The sequence below is a fragment of the Dendropsophus ebraccatus genome, unplaced genomic scaffold, assembly GCF_027789765.1.
Source record: "Dendropsophus ebraccatus isolate aDenEbr1 unplaced genomic scaffold, aDenEbr1.pat pat_scaffold_2257_ctg1, whole genome shotgun sequence".
Taxonomy (NCBI): domain Eukaryota; kingdom Metazoa; phylum Chordata; class Amphibia; order Anura; family Hylidae; genus Dendropsophus; species Dendropsophus ebraccatus.
Genome location: NW_027209705.1, coordinates 3,157 through 11,674, shown reverse-complemented (window position 1 = coordinate 11,674; position 8,518 = coordinate 3,157). Strand labels below are relative to the sequence as shown.

Sequence of the window (8,518 nt, the reverse complement as noted above, 5' to 3'; positions counted from 1 at the left end):
AGCCAGGAAGCCTGCTATTGTAGAGGGAGAATTCTCTGTCAGAGCCCTATAGGATTCTTGGTCGTGCTGACCGCAGTATCTATAGGGTTAACTCTCGCAGGTTTTGGTGGTGCCCCAGATATCACTGATAGCCGAGACCCACTGCCCCCCCCCCCTCCAGATGATACACTGTTCATATTATACACACTAAGGTACCACATACTGCTTGATTGTATTGTATCATCTAACTTTGATTGTACTGTATTATGTAAATCTTATGTTAAAGTTATCTGACCTGCCGGTCTGACCCGGAAGTAGCCGGAGGTCTGCACTTGTTGTAACCCTTATAAAGTGTACTGTCTCCACCATACCTGTAATACTTGAAAAAGGCCCCCTAGGATGTGGAGGCCCGAAACGCGTTGTTCTACTAGCAAATAAAAATCCCTTTATACATTTGTGGATGATACCAATCCTTTTGTGACTGCGTGGGAGTCTGAGGTATCTGCACCCTAGTTTGCAGTTTTTTGGTCCAGTGTCCCTTCGTGGGTCACATTGTGCATCTCAGTCAGTCACCTATCCGGGGTCTCCTAACATATAGCACAACTCAACCGGTGAGCCTCTTCCTTTTTTCTATTAATTGAAGTCTGCTGCCTGATAATACTACACCAGGAGGCGCCCCTGTCCTTCTTTTTCTTCTCTCTATAGTTTCTTGATGTGTCAGATCATTTTTCAGGCGGCATGAATAAGATCAGTTGGCACCAGTGTGTCTTAGGGTCCACTTACACAGAAAGATTATCTGCCAAGATTTGCAGCCAAAGCCAGGAACAGACTATAAACAGAGATCAGGTCATAAGGAAAGCCTGAGATTTCTCCTCTTTTCAAATACATTCCTGGCTTTGGCTTCAAATCTTGGCAGATAATCTGTCAGATAATCTTTCTGTGTAAATGGACCCTTAGACTAGATTATCCAATAAAGAAAACAATGTAGGCAGCATAACCATATAATAAATCCCTGTGCTTTTTTCACACTTGCAGGGTTTCGATTCTACAAGAACTTTCCTTGATATACAATACACACAGTGTGAACACTCCAAATATTTCTACAAAGTACAGATTCAATCAGTCAATACGGAATAACAGCCAGTGCTTAAAGGAGAAGTCCAGCCCAAATTATTTTTTGATATGTTATTACTTATGGAAAGTTATACAAATTTCTAATGTACATTAATTATGGTAAATGCACATATACTGCTATTTCCTTTATTTAGTAGATCATGGAGTGTTGGAATTCTCTCAGATATAGTTACGTCACAACCCAGGGTGTAATTCCTACGTGTAATTCCCCCCAGCGGGGGGCGCTCTATATGTAAAAGACTTGGGACTTTATGGTTTCTGTGGATGTCTATGTAAAGTAATGGAATGAAGTGTACAGTGTGCTTTGTTGAATGAATACATTTATGGAATACTTTGGGGAGCAAGTGTCCTTGCTCCCCAAAGTATTCCATAAATGTATTCATCTGTACATTAGGGGGGCACCAAGCAGGGAGGAAGAGAGGTGCCTATGCATCTACGTCCCCCTCCCTCCCTGCTTAGTGCTGCTTCTGGCACATATACACAGTACTACTCCTCCCATATCTGCCTATAGTATGAGCAGATGATGGGGGAGTAGTACCTGGCCGATATCAATCACCCGCCGAACCGCCGCCACACTGGACTATATGCACTGAACTACTGCTCCCATCATCTGCTCATAGTATGAGCAGGTGATGGAACTAGTAGCTGGGTTATCCCTATGACATGCTGCCGCCACTGACGCCGCCGGGCGCAGGGGGAGCCACTCATCACAGTGCAGCCATCATGCCCTCTCCGCTCCCCCCTCCTCCTTCTTCCGGGATCCGGGCTAACTTTCCCCTATCCCATACATACAGTCTCTGTTTTTAATTTACAATTTAGGCAACTGAATTCTCCAAAGCGGGCGTAAAGCCCTCCCATTCAAACATATAGCAGGCGGATTCGGCACAGAGTCTGCACGCAGAGGTTCTGCACAGAATTTCGGCAAGATTCTGTAGAGTGAAAAAGCCCTAAAGGTTTTAATACACCATTTATTCGGCCATCAGTTTTCTCTCCACGTAGCAATATCAGACATTTTTATGTCTTAGGCTTCTGACCTCTTCTCTTACCATTAGTACTTATATACTTACCTAGCAGCTTCCAGCGATACGTACATATAGCATGGAATGCACATTTTACTTATTGGGCTGTTTTTCCCTTATCAGTCATGGCGTCTGCTGTTTATGTGATATGACGTGCATGCATGGGCGCTGGGCGGAAGTTTGCCACTCTGAAAGTACCAACTATATGTGCACAGATAATGGAGGACAGTAGCATCTGAAGCCAGGATAATGGTACTGTATGGGTTAACTACGAATGCTCATGTATGTCACTATTATACACAATGGAATTTGACACATATAGATGTGGGATTACTGAATATAACTATGCACTTGTGTTTATATGATGTACACTCAGATGAAATGACTGTACATAAACCTAGGATCTATTATCAATATTTTAAAGTATACACTGTGATAGGCATATGACAGGACGATTATGTGTACATTGGCTGTCTCTGATTAAGCACTATTGTAATTCAGTATTAATTGATTGACTCAGCACTTTGTATAAGTATCTGGAGTGTTCACACTGTGTTACACTTTTGTATAACTTTGCAAGCATGAATAAATTTATTATATGGTTGTGCTGCCTACATCATTTTCTTTATTGGATAATCTAGTCTATAAGGCTATGTGCACACTACGGAATCCCGGTGGGTTCAGTCTTCGGGCGGACAAGGAATCTTGCAAACCATAGAATGAAGCCTATGGTAGCAGCAGAGATACGCGCATCCGCGAGCGGGGGCGAGCTGCGGAATCTGCGGCAGGTGATCCACTGGGATTCCATAGTGTGCACATACCCTTACACGGGACAAATCGTGCTGTTTTATTGTTACATTTAAAAGGTCCTGTGTAATTGGAGGCAACAATCGCCAAATCGTTTGTGTGTCGTTGATCGTTGATTTAGATCTGACTCTAAAACCTTCGATAATCGTTTACTGTAATTCCACATTCGTTCCCAAATCATTCAGTGTAATTCCAAATTGTTCCTTCTTTTGCTGGGGTGAAATGGAGCAGACGATCGTAGTAGCAACTATCGCTCTGTATAATACGGTGAACGATTTCAGGTTTACAATAAACAATCTTGTTTGGGATCGTTTAACATTAAAAATCGCTTTATCTAATAGGACCCTAAGACACACTGGTGCCCACTGACAAATGGATACTTCATTCCTATGAGAAACAGACCCTACAAACAAGAGGACAATATCAACAGGACACCTGACATCATTACTGGTCAAGCAGTGGGTGACAGGGCACCATCTACACCAGCTCTCAGGTGCTTCCTGTATCTCCACATCTGATGCGTTCAGCTTCAGCCACAAGAGGCTGCTCTGTATTGAGCTGTAAGGCTCTCAACACCCCAAGGCTCCGGGAATGAGATGTGAAGCCACTTCCGCTGCTTTTTCAGCTAAATATAGCCTGACATGCCTATGTAACCACGTAATGGCTGCAGGAAAGCAGCAAATGCTAAATGTCCAGCGGAATTTCTGGAATCAAACCAAATCCCTGGAAATGAGGGGGGGGGGGGGGGGAGGAAAGTAGAATTAACCCTTCTAGTGCCAGCAGAAGCCAGTTTAACCCGTTCGCTGCCGCATTGTCCTTTCTCCATGACAGCTGAGCCCTGTTGCAGGAAGACCAGCTAGCTGCCTACTCTGCAGCACTTCCTATCACCCCAGCGTCTGAGGACAGCAGGCAGAGTCCCTCCCAGGGTTGGCAGTAGGGAAGTGGCCACTCCTCCTCCAGCCCCCAGCCATTGGTGGATTTACATAGTTCAGCCATATTTCTGGAAAGTTCTTGGAAATATATTAGCTGAGTTCTGCTGTTTACACTGGGACAACACACACACACACCCAATGCAACTATATATAGATGCAGTACAGCGACGGCACAGGGTCAGATAGCAGCAAGCTGCTCAGAGAGGATACTGTGTGCGCCGTCACTGATCACTATACCTATCATAAGACAATTAACGTACAAAGCTTGGATTTTCAGACTTTCTCCCTTTCCCTGGTACTAAGCCTTCACCGTGGTGGGACATCGATGCCTTTTCGCTCATCCTGGACGGATATGATTCTTTGTGTAAGAGGGTAAGACGACTATTTTTTTTTTATTATCTATCATTTATTATTCTGACCTATTCTGTAGCGCTGAGAACAGCACATGACGTGTCTCTGGTTATTATGGTGCTCCGCTGAAGGACACAGTACGTCATGTGTTTTTCTTTAGCGCAGGAAAGTATTTCCTCTGGTGCACTAAAGTCCTCTAGATCTGCGTGAGTATAACATCTCTCACCATTCCAGTCCACAGAGCCTGTTGGCAGAGCAGAGGGTTTGTCGACCTTCATCTTGTGTGGGGGTCCCGGCTTTGCAGCCGACCAAGTCATGCACCCCCTGAACCCTCCAGCCTGTCCAGGGCACACACAGACTGCGCCTGAGGTGCCCCCAAGGACGGTAGAGCCCCAGCTGCCTCCACCACCTCCCCAGAACAACGTTAGAGACCAGAAGAAGATCTGCTCTGCATCGCCAAGACTTTCTGCTATCTCCGAGAATCTGGTAAGACTGAAGACAAAGTGAAACTTTATATTGCTATGTCTCGTTATATGTATTTAAAGAGATGACATGTTCACACAGATAGAGTTTTCCCTTTAGGCTATAGTAGACTTTTTCCTATATCTATATTGTGACGTACTTTTAAAAATTACTGACAATCTGCTACTGTTTGCTAGTTGTCATAAGAACACGTATAACGTTGGAATATGCGACATCTGGCCCCTGATGTTGTATACATTTAGGGTGTACTGGTTAATCACATGATGATGAACATTCATTGGCACGTTAGACTGGCAGAGGCTAGAAAAATCATCAGACTATGACCCTTCAGGAACCCCCCCCCAAAAAAAAGGGGTTGGGGGACCTAATACTACTGTTTAGGATGATGAAACTTTAAGTGTTAGAGTGACAATTTCAAAATAAACAGAACTGTGAAACATTTGTAGCAAAATATTCACAATCAGATTGATGACTTGTATGAGCTAGCAGTGGGTCAGACTACTCATCAGAAATGCCATGACGCAAAGGGAGAGGTCTGACACTATTTGTTATGACGCACAAAAAATACAAATAAAAAAGCGAAAAAATAATAGACAAATCATTAAGTTTTTAACATTATTTCCACTTCAATATTTGCTGTCTCATTCACGATAGTAACGGTCAGATAATCTCCGATTTTTCTTTATATTCACAGAAGTGAGCAGCCACGTTTACAAATATGTTTAGAGGTGATGGGAGCTCAATGTTCAGGGGCCACAGCCGTCATATTAATGGCATCAGATAGAACACAACAAAGTTTGCGCTGCAATTTATATCCTGGTTTAACCCCTAAAATCCTGGATTTTTTTTTAAATAGAAATCTCTCAGAAAATTTATGAAAATTCTTAACATTTCTGTTTGCTTCTGTGGAAAAACCTAAGATTTTTGCTTTTAACAAAACCTGTTAGGAATCACTAATGTTACATTTTTGAAAATTTGGGTAAAGTTATGACAGTCGTCTGTAAAGCTGTTGCAAATACTTTTCAGACGCTTCGTAGTAGTATCTGCTTCTGCCAGGATTATCACACTGGCTGGAACCCCAGATGCATCACTGTATAACTAGATACATCTACTGTTCAGGAGTCTGGGAAAGCTGAGCTCTCCTAGAACAAAGTATAACTAACAGAATTGCAAATAGAATTTTAAACAGCCAGACATGAGATTTTTCTGTTTCTGGAACTTAACATATGAAGTCATTTTTGGAATAATAATTTTGACATTGTGGCTCTTTCTTCCCTTTTAGGTTGGTACTGGGGGCCTATTACTGCAACAGAGGCCAAACAGAGACTCCAGAAAATGGAAGAAGGTGTCTTCCTGGTGCGGGATAGCACTCACCCCAGTTACCTCTTTACTTTATCCGTTCGTACGAACAGAGGACCCACAAATGTCCGCATTGAGTACTCGGACAGTCTCTTCCGCTTGGATTCTAACTGGCTGTCTAAGCCTCGCATCCTCTCCTTCCTGATGTTGTCAGCCTGGTTCAATATTATGTCTCATCCTGTAATTCCGAGAGTTCTAAGGACCCTGCCACCCAGTCTCCTGTGGCACCCACTTCCCTTAAAGAGCCAGCTGCTGTGCACCTCAAACTCCTACGACCCCTTTATCGAAGTGGAGAAAGCCCAAGTCTGCAGCACCTTTGCCGGCTACAGATAAACCGCAGCGTGACGCCAGGGTCAGACCTCACAGAACTGCCCCTACCCAGAGAATGATAGAGTACTTGCAGCGATACCCATTTAAACTCTGATTTTTTTCAGGGCAGGACTTGTCAATACTTTACACATACTTCCCGTCGAGGATGCCATACGTCCAATACTGTATATAATCACCATATTTATTATAATATCCCCAAAACCAGCTGTTTTTTTCTGGGGGGGTTATACTTTGTTGCTTTTTAACAGTGGATGATTCCTCCAGGAGTCACTGCAGGGGTTCATTTTCCCTCATTGTGTGCTGATGGAACTGGCATCAGATGTGGATTATACCCTGCATCACAAGATACACTGTAACTACCCAACCCAAAGAGACCAAGAAGAACCCGACTATTGTCTGGACTTGTTCCCTGGGCGTAGTCGCTGACTGGTCGTTGTCAGGGGTCGGACCACTGTGGACGTCTGTAGACACTAAGCTTCTGCTGCGCTCTGATAAGGCTGCTACAACTGCACCTTAGTGGTTACGTTGTGATGACGCAGGAGGATTCCTTTCATCACGCTGCTGGAGATGACAATAATAGGATTTCTTACTAATGTGGTCGTCCTGTTGTTTTTCATCCCCCTAAATATCTAAAGGTTTTTCCCTTTTCCACCATGTTGTTATATTTAACTTTATTTAGCTATAACTTGTAATAGTTGTGTCTGGCTTTGAGAAAAGTTGAGTAAAAGCCAATATGTCTGCAGTTACAAGGACAGATATTCCGCTTTCCTAAAGACTGAAAGTGACGATTTACGAATCCTCAGGGCAGCTGTAATGGGCTGCCATACTGGTTGTAAAACATGCCCAGAAACTGATATACAGAGTTGGTAATTATTTAGAGGGTGGTTTATAATTACAGGAGATTTAGAGGGGCAATGCTCCTTCATATGAAGGCCATACATTATTGTGTTTTACTTTGCAGAGGATAGGTCCTTGTTACCATAACCACAGCTCCCATCGTATGGCTGTTACTTCACCAATGTATACTTGTATGTAGAAAGAAAGATAAGGGCACTCACCCATTTGCAGTGTATAACTTCAGGCTTTATTTCATGGTGCGATTAAAACATCAGATAATGCACTCGGAGGAAGCGCACATGAGCGCGAAATGGCCATCTAGACATAGCTGTATTTGGTTTGGCGTCTGCCCCGACGTGCGTTATCGGATGTTTTAATCGCACCATGAAATAAAGCCTGAAGTTATACACTGCAGACGGGTGAGTGCCCTTATCTTTCTTTCTACATACAAGTATACATCGTTATATACACGTGCATTGGAAGGAGCACCCCCTATGTGTATCGGCTATAGCCCCTAGCACGCTCAAACTGCTCTCCTACGCCATATCAAAGAAGTAGTGCCGGTGAACTCCTCTACACATTTTATAAGTTACTTCACCAATCTACTCCTGAGCACTAGAGCAAACTAGAGAATTCCTGGGATTTTCCATGTTATTTTCCACCAACATATCATAAGGACATTGAAGGAATTATCCTAGAATGCATAAAACGCATCTCGCTTTGGGGGTGTCAATGAAAATGCTTGAGTGTGTAAAATGTAAGTGTAAACATGAAATCCACACGATAAAAGGATGTCAGTGTAAGAATGACAAATGCATGCCTGTGCAGTACCAAGGGTTAACTGATCTGAAGAGAAGGCAATATAGTGTCAACATTGTACAGCAGTCACAGTTTCCTGAAACTGATACATTATTGTCTATTTAACCTTTCACCTATGTGGGATCACCATTTTCCAGATCAAGCTTCCACCATTTTAGTAAATCAAACTAGTGATTTATTTGGGGAAATGTTTGTTTTCATGTTTTCCCTAGCTAGACTGCCTATCCACTCATCCACAGCAGGGACATGAATTCAGTGACATTACATAGTTTTCTTAAACTCCTGAATAGAATATCCACCTTGGCATTTAACATTATATACATAACTAGGCAGATTATCTCATTCAAGACTGTGATAATGCCTCAGCCAGGACGGTGATGACAGCCATATGGGTTGCCACCCAGACTTCCTGGAAAAACACGCAGGTAAGAATTGACTGAACAGAATTTGTAACACCTTGACAAAAGA

At 43.1% G+C, this 8,518-nt stretch overlaps 1 pseudogene; it reads left to right on the top strand.

Moving 5' to 3' along the window:
• The first annotated feature begins 3,997 nt into the window (after window positions 1-3,997).
• Window positions 3,998-6,590, top strand: LOC138775863 (cytokine-inducible SH2-containing protein-like; annotated as a pseudogene).
• The last annotated feature ends 1,928 nt before the right edge of the window (window positions 6,591-8,518 follow it).